The 16933-nt window shown below is 35.9% G+C and overlaps 1 protein-coding gene across 4 annotated transcripts in view; it reads left to right on the top strand.

Annotated features, from left to right (window-relative positions):
* The first annotated feature begins 12066 nt into the window (after window positions 1–12066).
* Ten-a (Tenascin accessory) overlaps window positions 12067–16933 on the top strand; it is a 265476-nt gene continuing 260609 nt past the window's right edge. For all 4 annotated transcript variants that reach the window (XM_049840909.2, XM_049840910.2, XM_049840911.2 and 1 more), the window contains exon 1: window positions 12067–12274. The gene's annotated coding sequence lies outside the window, so the exon portion shown is untranslated. The remainder of the gene's footprint in view (window positions 12275–16933) is intronic.

Raw genomic sequence — 16933 nt, 5'->3', positions numbered from 1 at the left:
CAGTTCTTTGTAGATAGATTATAAGAGACGTACCTACTAGTACAGTATTTTCATTGTTTCTATTTCATCTTGTGAACATAAGATAATGAAGTCTAATTAGTAACATTTATTGCGTAAGGTTTGAGTGTGGGTAGAGGAAGCTCATCAAAGCTTCCTGTGTATGGTTCTGTATTGTGCCAACATATTTTTTCAGCCCTACTGACGTTTTTATGGGAACTACCTGTAATTAAAGAGAATAAGCAATCATGTTTTACTCAAATTAAAATTGTTTCAATAACAACAAAGGTTTTATAGCCTTAGATTAATACAATAATTTAATAAACCAATTTCGCACATTTTATATCGTTCCGCAACCAATGAATGCTAAAATAATTGTGGAACATTAGCGGGGGCCATGTAATTTAATTGCACGCGGGCACAATTGATATTTATTGCTGCAGCATACTTTACCTACACACGACTTGTTTCCGCTTACGAAGTTACACTCATTGTTCTGGAAAGGGACAGAATGTTAAACACATTTCTTAATATTCTACTTACTATATTACAAAGCTTTATTTATTTCTAGGAAAAAGTATGTAGAAAATACGAACACACACACTAGGAATTTTTTTATCTGTGTTGGTGTCTGAGAATTTCAGTCAGCCCTTGATACAGTTCGACGTGTCACCAATACAAATATTCTTTTTGTCAAAGGCTGACTGGCTTTTCGAATCGATCTCTCGTCAAAGAACCGCAAAAATAAAGCAAAAAACCTTTTACAGAGACAGAAAAAAACAATGTAATCGGAGTAGTTTTGAGTAAATTAAACAGTGACGAAAAGGGATTGGGTCAAAGACGGTCAGCGAAACGGATTTTCCGGGTTCCTATGTTAATACCGCGCATTCCAATTAATTTATTCAGATAGTACGTTTGCTGGGGAACTTTATTTGTGATACGTTTTACAGCAGTAACTTGGATTGAGATGTCTATAAGGTCAGAGAACTAATGAAGTTAAATGTGATTTGGGTAAACTTTGTCACTGTTGATCGTGTAGATATTATGTTCATTTGTATATAGAGAGCCGAGTTATTTACGAGTATCTGTGACTGTAATATAGTTATTTCCATTATGGGTTCCAAAATAACTTTTCCTGAGAAATGTCCCGATATTTATTCATTTATATTATTTACTTATTAATTCAATACTGTAGTCATAGTATTGGCACCAATTACCTATGCGGAAATGTAATTTGAAGATTGGTTAAAACGTGGAAATGTGGAACCTTTTAACCCTAAGCCTGAGCTTATGTACTTACTAATAACTAAAGTCACCTTGAAAGGCAAAAAAGCGTAACGTACCTAAATATGAGTGAGTCACAAAAACGTGGACCAAAGTAATACCTACGTAAATGTAGGAGTAGGTACTTACTCTGTCACGCCTCTATTTTTATAAATGAACGAAGACGTCACCGTTTTTTTTGACTTTTCATATTTTTATACTGAAGCACATCAGACGCCGTTTGCATATATGTTATCTTACAAAGAGGCTTTTAGGCATAATCTCGTGTTTACAAACCCATGGTGGATCTGTATCTCTCATATATTTCCATGTCTCTGACGTAACAAGGAAAATATCCTTTTGAGTAAATAGATTTCGCGATTATTTATTAATAAAGAGCCTTAAACAAGAGATTATGTTCAGTGATTTTGTTCGCACAGATATCGTAAATATGTACATTCTTGTTTGACTACCTTCCAATAGGGTAGAATAATATGATATAACCTTTTGTCGACTGTTAGTAATAATACTTCAATATTTACTTACGTAACATTTCGATTCAATAATGGAACCTTCGATATATCTACAACTCTCGTTAGGTACATAATGTAATACAGATACATTTGTTCGGAAATGAAAAAGGCTGAGAACAATTTCTAGACCATATTTTACTATCTTTATTTACTTTATATCAAATCTTCACTTCGTCACAATTGCAAAACAACAAACAAAAAGATTTACCTATTCAAACATTTCAGAATTGTTTTCAAATAATGTTCACTTTACACTGCTTTCAAGTGAGCAAGTATAGCGCTGAAGTCAAAGCGACATCAACATATCAGGTCATTTTATTTTAGTTCAGAGAGCTCTTTACAGGGCAAAAAAGACACCGAAGATGCAGTGAAAACCTCGTTCAAAGAATTCTTTGACTCTCGTCCAGGAGATTTCCGCGCCAATGGCGTAAATCAACTGCCATTAAAACGGCAGAAATGATGTTCTTTGAACAAATATTTTCGTTCAGACTTATTGCTATATTTTTAATATAAAATTATTCATAGGTGAGGGTAAATCACAGAGTAGAGCTTCATTTGAAAGTAAAGAATTTAGTTGGTACGCCTGGCAAAGGATTTCGAATCAATCTTTTAGTTGACTTTCACAGCGCTTGAAAATGAGCAATGTGCACATTCATGCCGCTTTTATTTTCTGGATCACGTTGTTATCGAATATTGTGAACGAGGGAGATGGATTAGTGGCGGCACGGCAAATATTACTATTGGAAAACTCGAAGATGAACTGATATTTCGAACTGTATTTATCGCACTTACTGTTTTATTTATTGCGATGACTGATTATGACCATGAGTTTGGTAATTTTAAGATTTAGAAATAGGCCACTTTTTGTAATTGTTCATGATACTATGCTATTAGCTTTACGTAAATTAATTTCCGACGCCAATCCGGAAAGCCTGCGGATAAAATTCAAAAATTCGTGAGAGCGGGAAGAAGTCTCATTAAGGTTTAGTGAAAAGATGCTTAACTAAATAATCCTGGTAGGAGGTGCAGCGTGCAGTGCGGCTTCTAACGACCCTACAGCACTCGAGGGCACTCTACGCTTCAGCTGCTTCGCGCTCATGCACTTTTCAAGTACGCACTGTTTATGCTCTAGTTCGGTTCAGAAACTTACATTTAGCCACAGACATCGCTTGTTTGGATTTGAATATCGAATACGTTTTTGTTTTTTTAGTAGCCTGTTCAAATATTTTTATTTTGAATTTCGTTGCTGAAGGCTCGAAGTGTAGTGCCGATAACTGAATTTGAGGCCCATTAATCAATTTATGAGCCTCGTAACGAGTAATGAGATTACGTTTGCACACGTTTTAAAATACATAACAGTAACAGGTACGCTGGAAGTGACGAATTAGATTTATATTTTCATGTCATGTTGACCAATTCGACCATTATATCTTCCACGATTATTTCAATTTAACATTCATTATTGGTCCACCTATTAACGTAAATTTAATACGTTTCAATAATTATACCTATAGCAAATACATCTGCCCATTACAATCGAAATACTAATCTATTTCGCTATTGAACAGTTTAACAATTACTAAGCGGATTATAATCAACGCTTTTGTCATTCCAGTTATTGTCAATTAGATGGTTATCCATTTATCCGCACAAGTGCACAACAATCAGGAGGTACACGTGGCTAGGTACGTAGATGTAACGCTTAGCTTGTCCGCCAGCCGAGTTGTGCACGCCCATTTGATTCTAATACATTAGTTCGGTGAGTGGTGGCGAGTGAGTGTTACACGGACGGCCCGTATGCAGCGACCTAAGTGGAGGCATGCTCAAGATATGAAGAGCTCTTGCTCCTAGCCTTCTGCACGCCAAGGTGCGATGTTTATGCATTATGTATCACCGGGAGGCTGATACTTCGCCGCCAGTTTTGCATACAGCTTTTGAACAAATTCTTTAAGAAATTTCGTGTAACGTAAAACAGGAGTGTACGTTATTTGAATTGATGTTACTACAGAAAGTCACGTTTACATGCAGATAAATTAGAAGTCGAGCTAAGAGATGAGTAGAGTCGCAAGAGTAAATTGTATTGTAAGTGGTATTACAAGTAGTAAAAGTTCCCCGGCCTTGGCCTACATCAATATCCTTTATTGACTTTTATGACTTGTACAGTTGTACGCAACGGGAAAAGAAAATATAATCTGAATGTTTATTGATAATTTTATTGGAACCATTAGCATTAGCAAACAAGTTGTTTATTGATGTTTCAGACGTTTCAAGGCGGGTTGAATGGAATGTTACCTTAATTCGGGAAACATGATTATCAGAACCTTCAGATTCCTTGTCATTGGATGATTGAATAATGAAGAGGAATTCGGACCGCAATCACATTGTATAAGATTAATGGTTGGTTCCTGTTGTTGAATGAAGGCGACTCGCTCGATGCTAATTTCGCCATGTACCGGACGGGTGACACTTTAGTTTCCTATTCCAGTTCGCGTCGTGACAACTGTTTAATTGCTTGCCATGCGCATTTTATTGTTATTATTGCTAATCCAATTAATTCTGCTAATGCTACAAATTCACCCTTCCTTGTCTATTTTCCAATGACAAAGACTATTGTTTTTGGACTTGTTAGTTACTTGCGTCCGGGTCCAGACGTAATGTTCTTGTATAATTTTAATTTTAATACCCATTTAATAATACACCAGTAGGTTCATTATAAGGAAAGGGAGTAGTTATAGCCACCAGTAGCACATTTAGCAGTCGGATTAGTCATCAAAATATACTAAGTATTAATAAAGGACCCTTTTCCCGGGTTTTACTTCTCCCAAGAGTGCTAGGGTGGCCGTACTTAGGCGGACCAAACGCTCAGGTTATACTTACAGCTTTGAATATTGTTTTTCACCGCACTCTGGCTATATACAACTGCCTTTGAAACTATTTCCATTTAATAAATAAGTAATAAACTTTAATCCATCAAATGCTGTCTCAGTGAGGAGCAACTTTAATGTTTAATTATATTAAAATCCATATCAATGTAATTATATTCCGACAGTTTCTGTTTTAACATAAACCATTTAGTTAATTTCGGTAATTTGCTAGGCGCGGTCCGTGATTAGTGCTTAATTTTGTAACATGTGATTTGGAACAGTTCCGAAAACTACATGCTGTTATTACAATACTGAATATGTATATTACTTCTGTATAATTGTGTTATATTTACGAAACTACTTAGTTATTGTTCGATGGTGAACTTTCATTTGGATTTTGTAAAGCTACTTCAAAATATTTGTAGAATACGATAAAATTCCCTTATTTATAGTAAATTGCTTACTGTGTAAAATGTTTATTTTATTACGGATTAAATTAAGCGTAAAATATAAGTGAGGAAATGCTGTTCTATCAAATTGTGCGGTAAAAGAAATGTTAGATTGTAACCTCTTAATGATGTATGAATACCGCAGTTATTGGTATACGTGAACGTATTGCTATTGAAATTTATTGCTGATTCACATCCGACGTACTCTGTTGTTATTTCAGTTGAGTGACTGGGGTGAAGTGAAATAAATGAAACTATGTTACACAACCGATTGAGCAAATATTTCATCAACTTGTTGCCCCAAAGGACATGGAAAAAATCATTGTTCCTATTGGCGGTAACGTCCTATGGCGAAAGTTTAATACAGGTTAGATTTGGAATGGAGTCTTTGTTCGGTGCTCACGGGTGTATGAATGCATGAGTTCATTGTTAGAGGTACCTAAACTTTCTCATATGTAGTAGGTACGTGAGTGTATGTAGGCATTGCGTTAAATGTGTTGCATGTTTGTGAGCCGCGGGCGCGGGCTAATCGCGGCGTCCACGAATATTTACTGTCCCCCGGGAGGCGTCATCTGATAATGTTATGTTCAGACCAGTTGTAAAAATCGTTGTTCATTTCAATGACGGGACATAGCATGACATAAATAACCTCGATATTCTTTTAAATCTTCAAAGGTTTTGTACAAAATGTTTAAGTTAGTGTTATTGTTTAATTACAGTTACCCTTGAAGTATAAAGTTTTTTTGCAGTAGCAGAAGTCATTCCAGTGCCTAAAACTAATAAACTAAGTGAATTTTACAAACTACGTCCATCAAACTAGTAAGTTATCAAAAATATAGTTAGTTACACACAACACAGGCAGCGTTTGTTAGGTGCCTGAGTAAACATTATAGTAATATATCCGTGTTGATTACGTTGTACGCGGGGGCTCGTTGAGTGATTGGGCTTCAACTTTCGGATCGATAGCTACGAGTCAATAAAAGGGACTAGCGTGTACAATTCAACTGTTGTTAGCTCTGTAAAGGCTAATGAAAGTATTGAGAATTGGAATCGTAACGAACTATTTTAACAGTATTTTTTAAATTCAATTGTATTCCGGAACTTTATTTGATATGCCAATTTAGTACCTTCCGAATTAATAGTTGCACGACACGTAACAGACCCTAGAACAAATACTTAACTTAATTCATAAAATATAATATCACCAAATAATTATGATAGCGAAAACTTTGTACAAAGCCGGCTGAATGTATGATTTAATCACGTATTCTAAACTATAACATCGTTAGGGTCGTAGGGTTGCGCACCCATCGGGCGTTAAATGATGATCACGTAAAAGGCACAACATTAGTACAATAAAGTGGGCCTTTTGCCTATAACAATCATAATATACGAACCCTTTCGGCTTAACAAGTGGGACCGACTACTCGTTACCGAGCCGTGTGCGCATTCAATGTCAACACGATAATGTACAATTTAAAATGTGTCAGATATAAGTACTTTGATCTCAAGACTTGTTAAGGTTGTAGGATTTACAAGCTCATTTTAAATTGACTACTAAAATCGTATTTATCACGAAGTTTCCCGCTAAGTAAGGATATGGAACCGATAAAAGAATATATATAATTTATATATAGTAGATACGTTCTGGATACCTATAGTAAGTTGTTACATAAGGCTTTCATATATCATTCATGAAAAATTGTAAGAAACTTCTAACGCCTATCCGAGTCTGCGGGTTAGGACAACAATGTTTTTCTAAGCTAGAACGAACCATCTGAAAAGCTTCGTTTGCAGTCTGAACGCGGATGCTGCCGAAGATTACCTACTACGACAATTGCTAGCCGGGTATCGATTCTATTCCGCTCAGAGATGCGACTCGACTTATTTATGATTGATTTAGTGAATATTTAACCCGTTAACAAAACTCGGACAACGCTACATCTAACTTATCGACTCAAAACAAATATAACACTAATAATAGTCGACGATATTGATTAGTTGTCAGCGAAGCGTGAAGTAATAACAAAATTATGATATTTTATATCTACCTTTACTATTTAATTAAATTTCACCTCACCGATATAATTATACGAATCGGCTTAAATTATATTGACTCGGGCCGAATAAAAGGTACCCTAGTGTACTCGTTTACTGTTACTCATTTCAGTTCATGGGCTATTTCCACAGGCTCCACTACTATCGTGTCTTCATTGCTCTAGTTTATTGGGCGAGGGACAAGGATCGTACATTACTAATGGCGGACATGTACCACCACAAAAAACTACAACAAGTATAAAAATGTGGCAATTCTTTAGGAGCTCATAGTCTTCCGAATCATTAGTCGTTTCGTAACAGACTCTGAACATTGCTTGATAAATCCATTACGAATAAGGCGAAAAAGGCAAGATTTTTTTTCGGCTCTGTAATCTTATCGAGTGTTTTTTCGGAATTCACAAGGCCGACAAGCGGTGTCAAATATTTTACGGCACAAAATTAGAGTGGTGGAATTTTTGGGGAAGTTCCGCCAAACGACGCAAGTTGTTCGCTCGTTTGATGTTCAAAATTAAGGCCACATACGAAAATGGGAATTTCACATACTTTAATAACTCTCGACGTTAACAGCTCTTGTTAATAGTGTTATGTCATGTCTTCCGGGGTCTACGCTGTTATTAAAATATTTTAGAAAAATCCCGCTCAAGAAAAAGTGGATTCTAAAACATTAATTATTCGGGTTCAGTTAATGATGCTTAACCGCCACATTACATTCAAAGTAAGGTCTGCCATTTCTGCTAGGTAATTAGGACTGTTGTAAGCAATAAAGTTAAAAGTTGTGGAATTGTTCCCCGCGGCCTTTATCGCAACGTGCTAGAGTATGTTTGAGGTGCAAAAATGGATTAAAATACTTGTTCTAAATTCGAATAACTTAAATTGCCAATATAGGTCGTTTATTAAACTTATTTTTGGAAACTAGGCCAACAGCATTTTGTATCATTATTCCGATTAAATAAAATAGATGAATTCCACTCTTTTTTAAAAAAGATTCTCAATTACACAAGAATGTATGACAATAATTTTACAGTTTTACATAATTTATAATTTGTTGAAAAATTTGAAGCTGTCGTTACTGTTCATCTTACGGGGTACATGGAACTGTCAAACCGGCATTCATATTTAAATTACTTGGCAGTAACTCATGATAATACGAGGGTGAAGGGAGGGATATAAAAATATCAAGCACAGAGGCTCTCCGCCCACCGTGGGCCGGACGGCAGTGTGCGTGCTGTCACCGACGAATATTAAAAATATTGTGTGATATTGTATCAAATGCCCGTCCCAGGTGCACGGCCGAATATATCGGAAAATTTTGCTACACATTTCATACATATTTTGAGTGGTTTTCCATAGCAAGCTTTGACGCGAGTCAATTATGTTGATATTTAATTGACAAGTAATTTAAGTCACAAAGCCGTGTGCTAAATAATTTCAGGTTTAATAATAAAATAGTAGCTACAAAATATGAATATCCTGACCGTAACGTGGTTACACAAAAAGTGTTTTAGGTAGGTGAGCGTGGCGTTTGTTTTATGTACACATAGCACAATAAAAACCTAATTGGTGAAGCGCTTTGAATTAAAAAATGTAAATAGCATTACGTATAGGGCAGGCAGGCGGGCCGGTATCGCCTGTGTCGGATGACCGTCGTAATTACTCTTCCACGCTCCGAGCCTCATCATCGTCTATTAAAATTCATCCATATACACGACCTTTCCTCTATGAATAAAATTATTACATTAAATAGATGTATAATACATTAAAACCTTAACGTTGCCTTCACACTTTTGTCGTGAATAAACATTTATTTTAATTGTTTTAAATTATTGAGTAGGTAAGGAAATACATTTTGATCCAAAATATTTTGTGCTGTTACTTACAATATAAAATAATTTTGAGCTTTTAAAATTTTATGTTCATTCACGTCATTTGAAACTGAACATTTCAGGTAATCTAAAAGTCATTGCAAAACGGCTGAAGGTGACTATCTCACGGTAGGTAAGGCTATCTTATAAAGTAACGACATATTTGGTAAAACCGCTCTTTTGAAATTTGAATTTGAGCAGCACATTACTCTGTAAATGACTGGCTATAAAGACTTCAAACGCAGGCTAATCGTGGCTTCCGACCTTTTGGGGCAGCGAAGAAGGGCCCCAAGTACCTGACAAAACGTTTCCTTACTTATTGAACAACCGTATTTTAAGTATGTGTAGGGTCAAGTGTAAAAATGCCTTTTTATGAATCAGGGAAAAAATGAATTATAGATAGAATTTGAATGTGAAGCATGTGGGCGTGTGAAACTCAATTGTTCTTCATTTTACCTATGTATTTGAGAACACGTTTCATGTTCATGTGACTGCTTTTCTTATTTAGGGTATTAAATTCCTTTTACTTGGGTTCTAGGATTTGTAAAGATAATTTGGTATCACCCACTATTAAATTCTATGATCATATTCAAGTTTTGGCAAACAAAGGGTTGAAAAGGTGTTTAGTGTTTATTCTAGTATGTACCGATTAAAAAATACAGAAATAAAACAACAGTACTTATGCCAATAAGCTAACATTTAATTTTCTCAAAATGAAGCCGCGCCGCAGGTACGAGTTAGTGGAGTTGTCACTAACTTATATGGGTATTGTTTTGTTTAGTTAACGATCGTTAATGTCTGATCAGCATTCAAATGAGCAATGACCGCGTACAATTGATTGCTTCACCATTAGCTATAAAGCAGTTTAGTTGCAGCAGGTTGATCATATTTCTTAGTAACGCGCCAGGTCTCTGTAGACGTTTTGTTTTCATTATAGCAGCGATTGGCGGGCGCCGCGAGTGACACACGGCTGCGCAGTTGCGAAACTGCATCAAAGTTTGCAATATCGTGGTTCGGTAACATCGGCACAAGTGGAACTAAACAAACAGCCAATAGACCTCACATAAAACTGTTACAGCGGCTGTGGCCGACGCTCCCGGGGTAATGTTTCATTGTGCGAAATGCTATAAAAATCGTCGTAAAAATTTATAAAGCTACTCAATAAAATGTACACTTGGAATTTTGTGAGCTCGAATATTACTTCAGGTTAGCATCGAATAAAATACGTCTAAATTGTAAAAGTGGTACAGTTTTTACGATTTGAGTGAAAGCATTAGATAAGAAATTAATATTTAAGTGTACCTGGTCGTATTGCGAAATGCCATTTCAATTCTTAGATGTAAGGTTTATAGAAGCTTTGTTACTTTATTTGATGTGCAAAGTGTGAAGTATTTGGTCGTGTGTAGTGCGCTACGTGTCGGCCTAGTTAACTCTCTTCCGATGTCTTGCCATAGTGCTGTGAATAATTGTGCAGGTGTGATATTCCTTTTAGCTGTGACCAGCTTGAAGAAATGGTGCCTACAATCTATCATCACGATATGTGAAAGCCTTGTTTGGAGTTCTGTTTGTTCTAGTTTCGTAGGTTTATTGTAAGAGGACGTAATAATCAGCGCTTAAAATCTAATTGAAGTTGAAAGCTTGAGAAAATCTCTAGCGCAATATCACATCATTCGTATCGTATCTGTAGGTTTTTAGTTTAATTCAGCTTAAGAGAAAAACTATGATAATTATCTAGTAATTACAGAAAAAAATGCCAAATGATTAATATTCTATAAGTGGACAAAACCTTTTTCCAAGCTTATATTTGTGATTACCAGGACTGATTGAAGAACTGATTACTCATGAATCCTATCAGAATTTTACCTGTCCAATCTTATTATTCCAAACCAAATCCTCTTACCGATAGCGTTAGTGTGTATAAGTAGTGTGTAATGTATTATGTAGACATTAACGGAGATAACGTCTTCATGTACACGAGGATTATGATATTGAATTAGGTGTAGTGTGGTGATTGACACGTATTTAGTAAACGGCGTGTTAGCCGCGTCTATAGATCGTCGATCTCGTCTGTGACTGTCTATGGTGACGAGTACGCGCCAGTCCGGTCGTGCACTTCGCCTACTCTTCAATTCAATTTTATTTTGTCTGTGCGTCAATCTAGGTCAACGTCCGACGACGCTCAATAATACCGCGTACTTTTAAATTATATATTTAATTACGATTGCGTTCAATTATTTGAACAACTATCCGAGCATTAATATTCGTTAAAATATTTCATTCAATAAATGTTTGAACTGTTGACACAAAAAACAAATCGTATTTCAGGCTTTGTGAACATTTTCAGACAATATTATTATATTACAGTTTAAGTTTTTGTGAAGCTCTCAGTTTTGTTCAGTTTATCGTGTAGATTGCATAGATCTACAAGAAAAATGTTTAACATAACATGCCGAGTAAAATATTAGGTTTCAAAGCTGGGCGGGCGGAGCGACCGCGCTATGGGCGGTCTTTCTAAACACAGTGCATGCTTCTAGGAAAGTTCTTTGTTCACTTTTGATTCGCAAAAGTACATAATTGAAGTTGTACCTGTATATAAAACATTTATAATAAATAGTGTTCAATATTATGTTGAAGCCGACGACAGTGTAGTGATCCAAAATATCTGTTTAATCCCAGTAGAGATATGTGACGCGCTATCTGTTGCCAGTTTTGCTACAGTGCAAGAAAAGCCGTTTAGAAAATATATATTTTGCTTGAGATTTGGGTATGTACGTGAAAAGATAACAGGAATAGTACCAAGATAAAATGCATTTCATTTGCAAAGCAAGACTTCCGGAAAAGTTAGCCGCCTTATGTAGGCTTAGTGCAGGGTGCAGCTTCATTTGCGTCGGCTATGCTAATAAGATGTTCAGCGGCGGAGCAGTCAGCAGTTTGGCTGGAGGAGAGCTGCACCTTATAGGTGCGGGCGCGAAGGACCCGTGGCGTGGTTGGAAACTTAAGGGATGATCGGCGCGGGGCGCGGGGCGGCGCGCCAGTGCTGGTCGCTACTCCGCCGCGAGCGAACGTCGCGCCGCCGCAGCTGCCGCGCTCGCCGCCGAGAGCCGACGCCATCGCCGACGACTCGTGCCCTGCACGCTCCTTTATTTAATTAAGTGTCGCATAAACTGAGAGCTCACGTGGATGTTTCCATATAAGTTTCGTGAACTCCGAAATGATACAAGCTGAGTCAGTTGCGCGACACTAAACTGGTATGCAATCATTTTGACGTAAGAACAGCCTAATTTTAAAAGTTTTTTCATTAAATATGAACTTTTCAGAGTTTTTCGTTTATCTAAGAATTTTATTGTAAATGAAAATTGTTGCTTTTTTAGTATCTTCTTATTTTTAAGAGCTTATTAAATACTCTTCTTAAAGTTTACTAATTTCTTGCGTTTGTTTTGTTTGGTATTTTTCTAATTGGTTTAGCGAGACAGCTGTATAAATTAAATGTCAGAAACTTATGCTACGATATGAAAATATTTTCGGTTTGATTTTTGATTAGAAACGAGATTATTTCGCCAGTTTTTCATCGTTAAGCTCGATCGATTTTGGATTTGCTTTTGCTTGCAATTCTGGTGTTGATGAATATTTCATCAAATTAATGAAAAGTTTTATGAAAGCGGTTTTAGTTTTGCAGTTGGCCATTGACAGGCCATTACCGCGATAAATTCATGAATATGACACTGACGTAGTTGCATACCTTGAATAACAAATTGAGTTGCCTTTGTGTTTGGGAACTCGGCTAGTATACAATATACACCTGTACATTATTATGCTGAAGTGAACCTACATATGTATGTGTATGTAAGAGATTGTAGTATTGTTCAATACATGAGAATACCAGATAACTGATAAAAACATAGATTGGTCATACTTTCATATACTAAACAACTTGGACAACTTGATCTCTATAATTATCACTCTAATAACATTAGGAAATAGGAAGTCCCATAACCAATACCTATAAATTAAAACGCACATAGCTACTGGTCGTAACACCTCAGGGAAAAGCGCGGGAGCGCGAGCTTTTCTGAACGTCAACTCGCACGCGGCATCCTGTCTATGACAAACCAGCCAGCGACGTAGCTGTTTAAATTGCCAGCTTCAATATTTAAGATCGCTGACGGGTAAAGTCACTCCAGGGAGCTGACGACCTCTTTGGTAACCGCTTACCTCCGAGAGTCTACCGCCATTAGGCGAGGTCTTATTCTAGTCTTACTCTGGAACATACGCAGTTACAGGCATGCATATGTAATCCGATACCCAAACAATCACGCCCACTCTACGGGATTAGTACGGCTCGTGCGTGGTAAAAAGCGGCACCTTATTAATTTTTCGAGCATCATAGAGTCAACAACCTTCGGCGCCAAACTTGTGTACCACTCGTAAATATGTTAATAAAGTAAGGCGACCCAAAACCCATTCAGTTTCGGTCGTAATTTCCATGTTACTATGTTGGGGACAATGGATATCCATAGTTTATCTACAGGTCATCCATAGTTTCAGTACTAGGTACTAACCTAACCTAACGATGGCATAAAACATTGGTGGAAAACATTTCCTACATAGCATTGGGTATTTTTTCTTTCCACCTTTTCATTGTTCTAAGAAGTATTAATGATGTTAAATAACGGGTAATGAAAGTAGCATTACCCGATGTTGTTGCAAGGTTTAATAATTATGAATTATGTTCTACTATTACTTAGTTTACAGTACATTATATACAGGTTTGCGAAACATGTAGAGAGACTGAGTAATAACATTGTCTGGATAAGAGAGCTATGTAGCTGCGTCCAATTATGCTGGAAGCCGAACCCAGCTCGCTGGGAGAGAGACTAAGCTGTCATGATTACGTGTAGTCCAAACAGAAAATTATTATGAGGTCTATCTTTAACAGAGGTTTTGTAAACATTATCGAAATATTTAAACAAATTCCATGAGGTCAACTGTAATTAACCACGGTTTATAAACTAGAACTTAACGATAACATTTATAGAAGTTTATCAACATAATACGTACCTACTAGCAGTATTTGGTTATGAAAATGAGGAAGCTTCATTGTCGGAAGGGGTTTTCTCCGGGCCTGGGTTCGAATTCCGAATAATAATTTTCTATTTGTTAGTGGAAAAAAGAAGGAGTGGTGCTTGCTGCCACTATGCTGAAGGTTAAATCAGACGACCATTGACATCGTGGATTTATAGATGCATAGTAGCTTATGTGTCATGCGTTTTGAGCATTAACTCAAGAAACCTAATGAAGCGTACCTAAAATGCCTCTTATTCTCTCAGCTGTTAATTATTTATCGAAGATTTTCCAAACTTTCAACTAAGCGTGTTTTTCATAATCAAGTACTTACAAAGGAGAAGAAGGCTATAGATATAAATTATTTCGAAGAATGAATATCTAGGAATTTTAGTCGGAAAATAAATAATTATATTACATTGCCTGTTAAGAGGAACATAAGTACTTCACAATTGTAATTTAGTAATATTGAGTGAGTATAGGAAAAAAAGCCTGTTCACGTGGAAGTATGCAAAGACTCTATATTAAATCGCTTAAAACAAGAAAAGACAGAAACTTGTATGTTTTCACTGCCCTATTGCCATGATTTTATTGGAATGTGATATTCGATTCGCTATTTATTATCACGTGTGAAAATTTTTGCAATCGATCGTTGTACGTGCATGCAGCGAAGACATTAAGATTGGTTACGCTTTTCCATTTGACTTTCCATGTGGAAATTGCGTCTTGTCATGAAAGGAGCTCTTTGAACCTTTTCGGGTTATTAGGTTATCATAACTGCCCTTTTTCTCGTAAAGAATTTTGACTTTTATTAGCTCTAAACTTAAACGGAAACAGGAAAATGGTAATTTCTTATGCCTTTTATTAATTTAAAGTATTGGATTTTATGAACTTTGTTAGCATTTTAGTTTTTGATTAACTCTGTTAATATAAATCCCACCAAAAACATTAAATGTAAAAAAAAGCCAATCCTCTACGCAATTCCTCCACCGTAAAAAGTTTTGAGATCGCATAGAAGCCAAGTACTGTTCAACTGTATTTGTAATAATAAATCAATATTTTGTGACTATGCCAATAGTTTTGTTCACATTACAATAATATTGACTTGGCCATGAGCACAATAAACTACAAATATAATACAGCATATCTTGGAGAGGTGAAAGTCAATCATGAAGTTTAATATCACAGAATTAAATACTTTTAGTTTTTTCAATTGTTACTAAATGACCGACAGTCAGTATCATCCAAAATCATGAACTGCACATTTACTATGGCGCATGTTTGGTCTATGGTGATCTCAAATTCCAATCAGTCCAATGGTAAAATCATGTCCATATAGAATGTATCAATTCAATGGTATTTACACATTATTTCAGGGAGCGACTATTAACTTGTGCTCATGGCCAAGACAATATTATTGTAATGTGAACAAAACTATTGGCATAGTCACAAAATATTGATTTATTATTACAAATACAGTTGAACAGTACTTGGCTTCTATGCGATCTCAAAACTTTTTACGGTGGAGGAATTGCGTAGAGGATTGGCTTTTTTTTACATTTAATGTTTTTGGTGGGATCTAATTTATTTTTTGTAGGTCTCCTTCTTCTCTAAGTATATAACAAATTAAATTAACTTACATGCAACTAACTAAATATATAACAAACTATATATGTAGACCTAAACTAGCACGTAAACAACATTTTTTTAAAATAAATTAAACAATTTCGAAATTGTCGAATTTTTTAATCGAATATCTTTTAGAATAAAAGAGATTTATTTCAGAGGTAGATGGCGCTATCACATGAAATTGTTTTTTTTTTTAACTAAAAACCGTAGCGCGATTTAGACCAGGACAACGCCATCTATCGAGTGAGCATGCAGTATTTATCGCACTGCATTAATATGAAAGATTTTATCATTATTCATTTTATTTTAACCTAGCGTTTTTATTCATATGTATGTATATTTAATACATAATAACAATATACCACACTACGTAACAATAAAACAAATAGTAACATTTTGTACATAAATAAATAACAAAGTTATCAATGCAGTCAAAATTCATACACAATGTTCTTGAAAAACCGCAAATATAAATTTGTTTCCTATTTTTTTACTAAGTTTTAAGGTTTTTATAATTTTCCCTTTATATGTAGCTAATAACCGATCTTGGTGCCAAATTTGAAGGTTCTAAGTTTGCTAGAAGTACCTTAGACTTTTGATGATCGGTCAGTGAGTGAGTCAGTGACAAAATGGTGTAACTTTGATCGCTCATAACTCGTAAACTATTTATTCAAATTTCTTGTAATTTTGGGACTGAGCTTGTTCTAATACTTACTCTTGGTCATCGAAAACCTAAACTCCTAGCTTTGTTCACATGGAAGATACAGGGGGCTGAAATAGCCGCGAAACGCTTCGAGAAAAGATGGTACGGCCGTGCCCGCTTTGCTCGAGTCTTGGCTGGGGCACTGCCGTGCCCTCAGATAAATATAAACACAAAACAAGAAGCAACCTTTTTTTTATTTAAAGAGTACTGCTACATTTTTACGTTTACTTTGAAAATACTTGTAAGTAACAGAGAAGAAAGCAATAAGACACAAGAGAATTCTTGCTTCTTCAAAGCAGAGACTGAAATATGCAAACTAAAAGGGCTTATGTCAATATTTTTTTGCTACATGTACCAATTCATAATTCATATTAGAAAAATTGATTATTACCTACTAACGGTTACAGCCGTTAACGTTAACCTTCGAGCGGTTAGTGGCGTATCATGAAATACTGCTTTCTCACAAACCAAGCTCTTCCAAATCCTCTTGAGGGTTTCCTCAGGTTTTGTTCCA

Source organism: Helicoverpa armigera, chromosome 10 (genome assembly GCF_030705265.1).
Source record: "Helicoverpa armigera isolate CAAS_96S chromosome 10, ASM3070526v1, whole genome shotgun sequence".
NCBI lineage: Eukaryota > Metazoa > Arthropoda > Insecta > Lepidoptera > Noctuidae > Helicoverpa > Helicoverpa armigera.
This window is presented reverse-complemented; position numbering and strand designations above follow the sequence as displayed.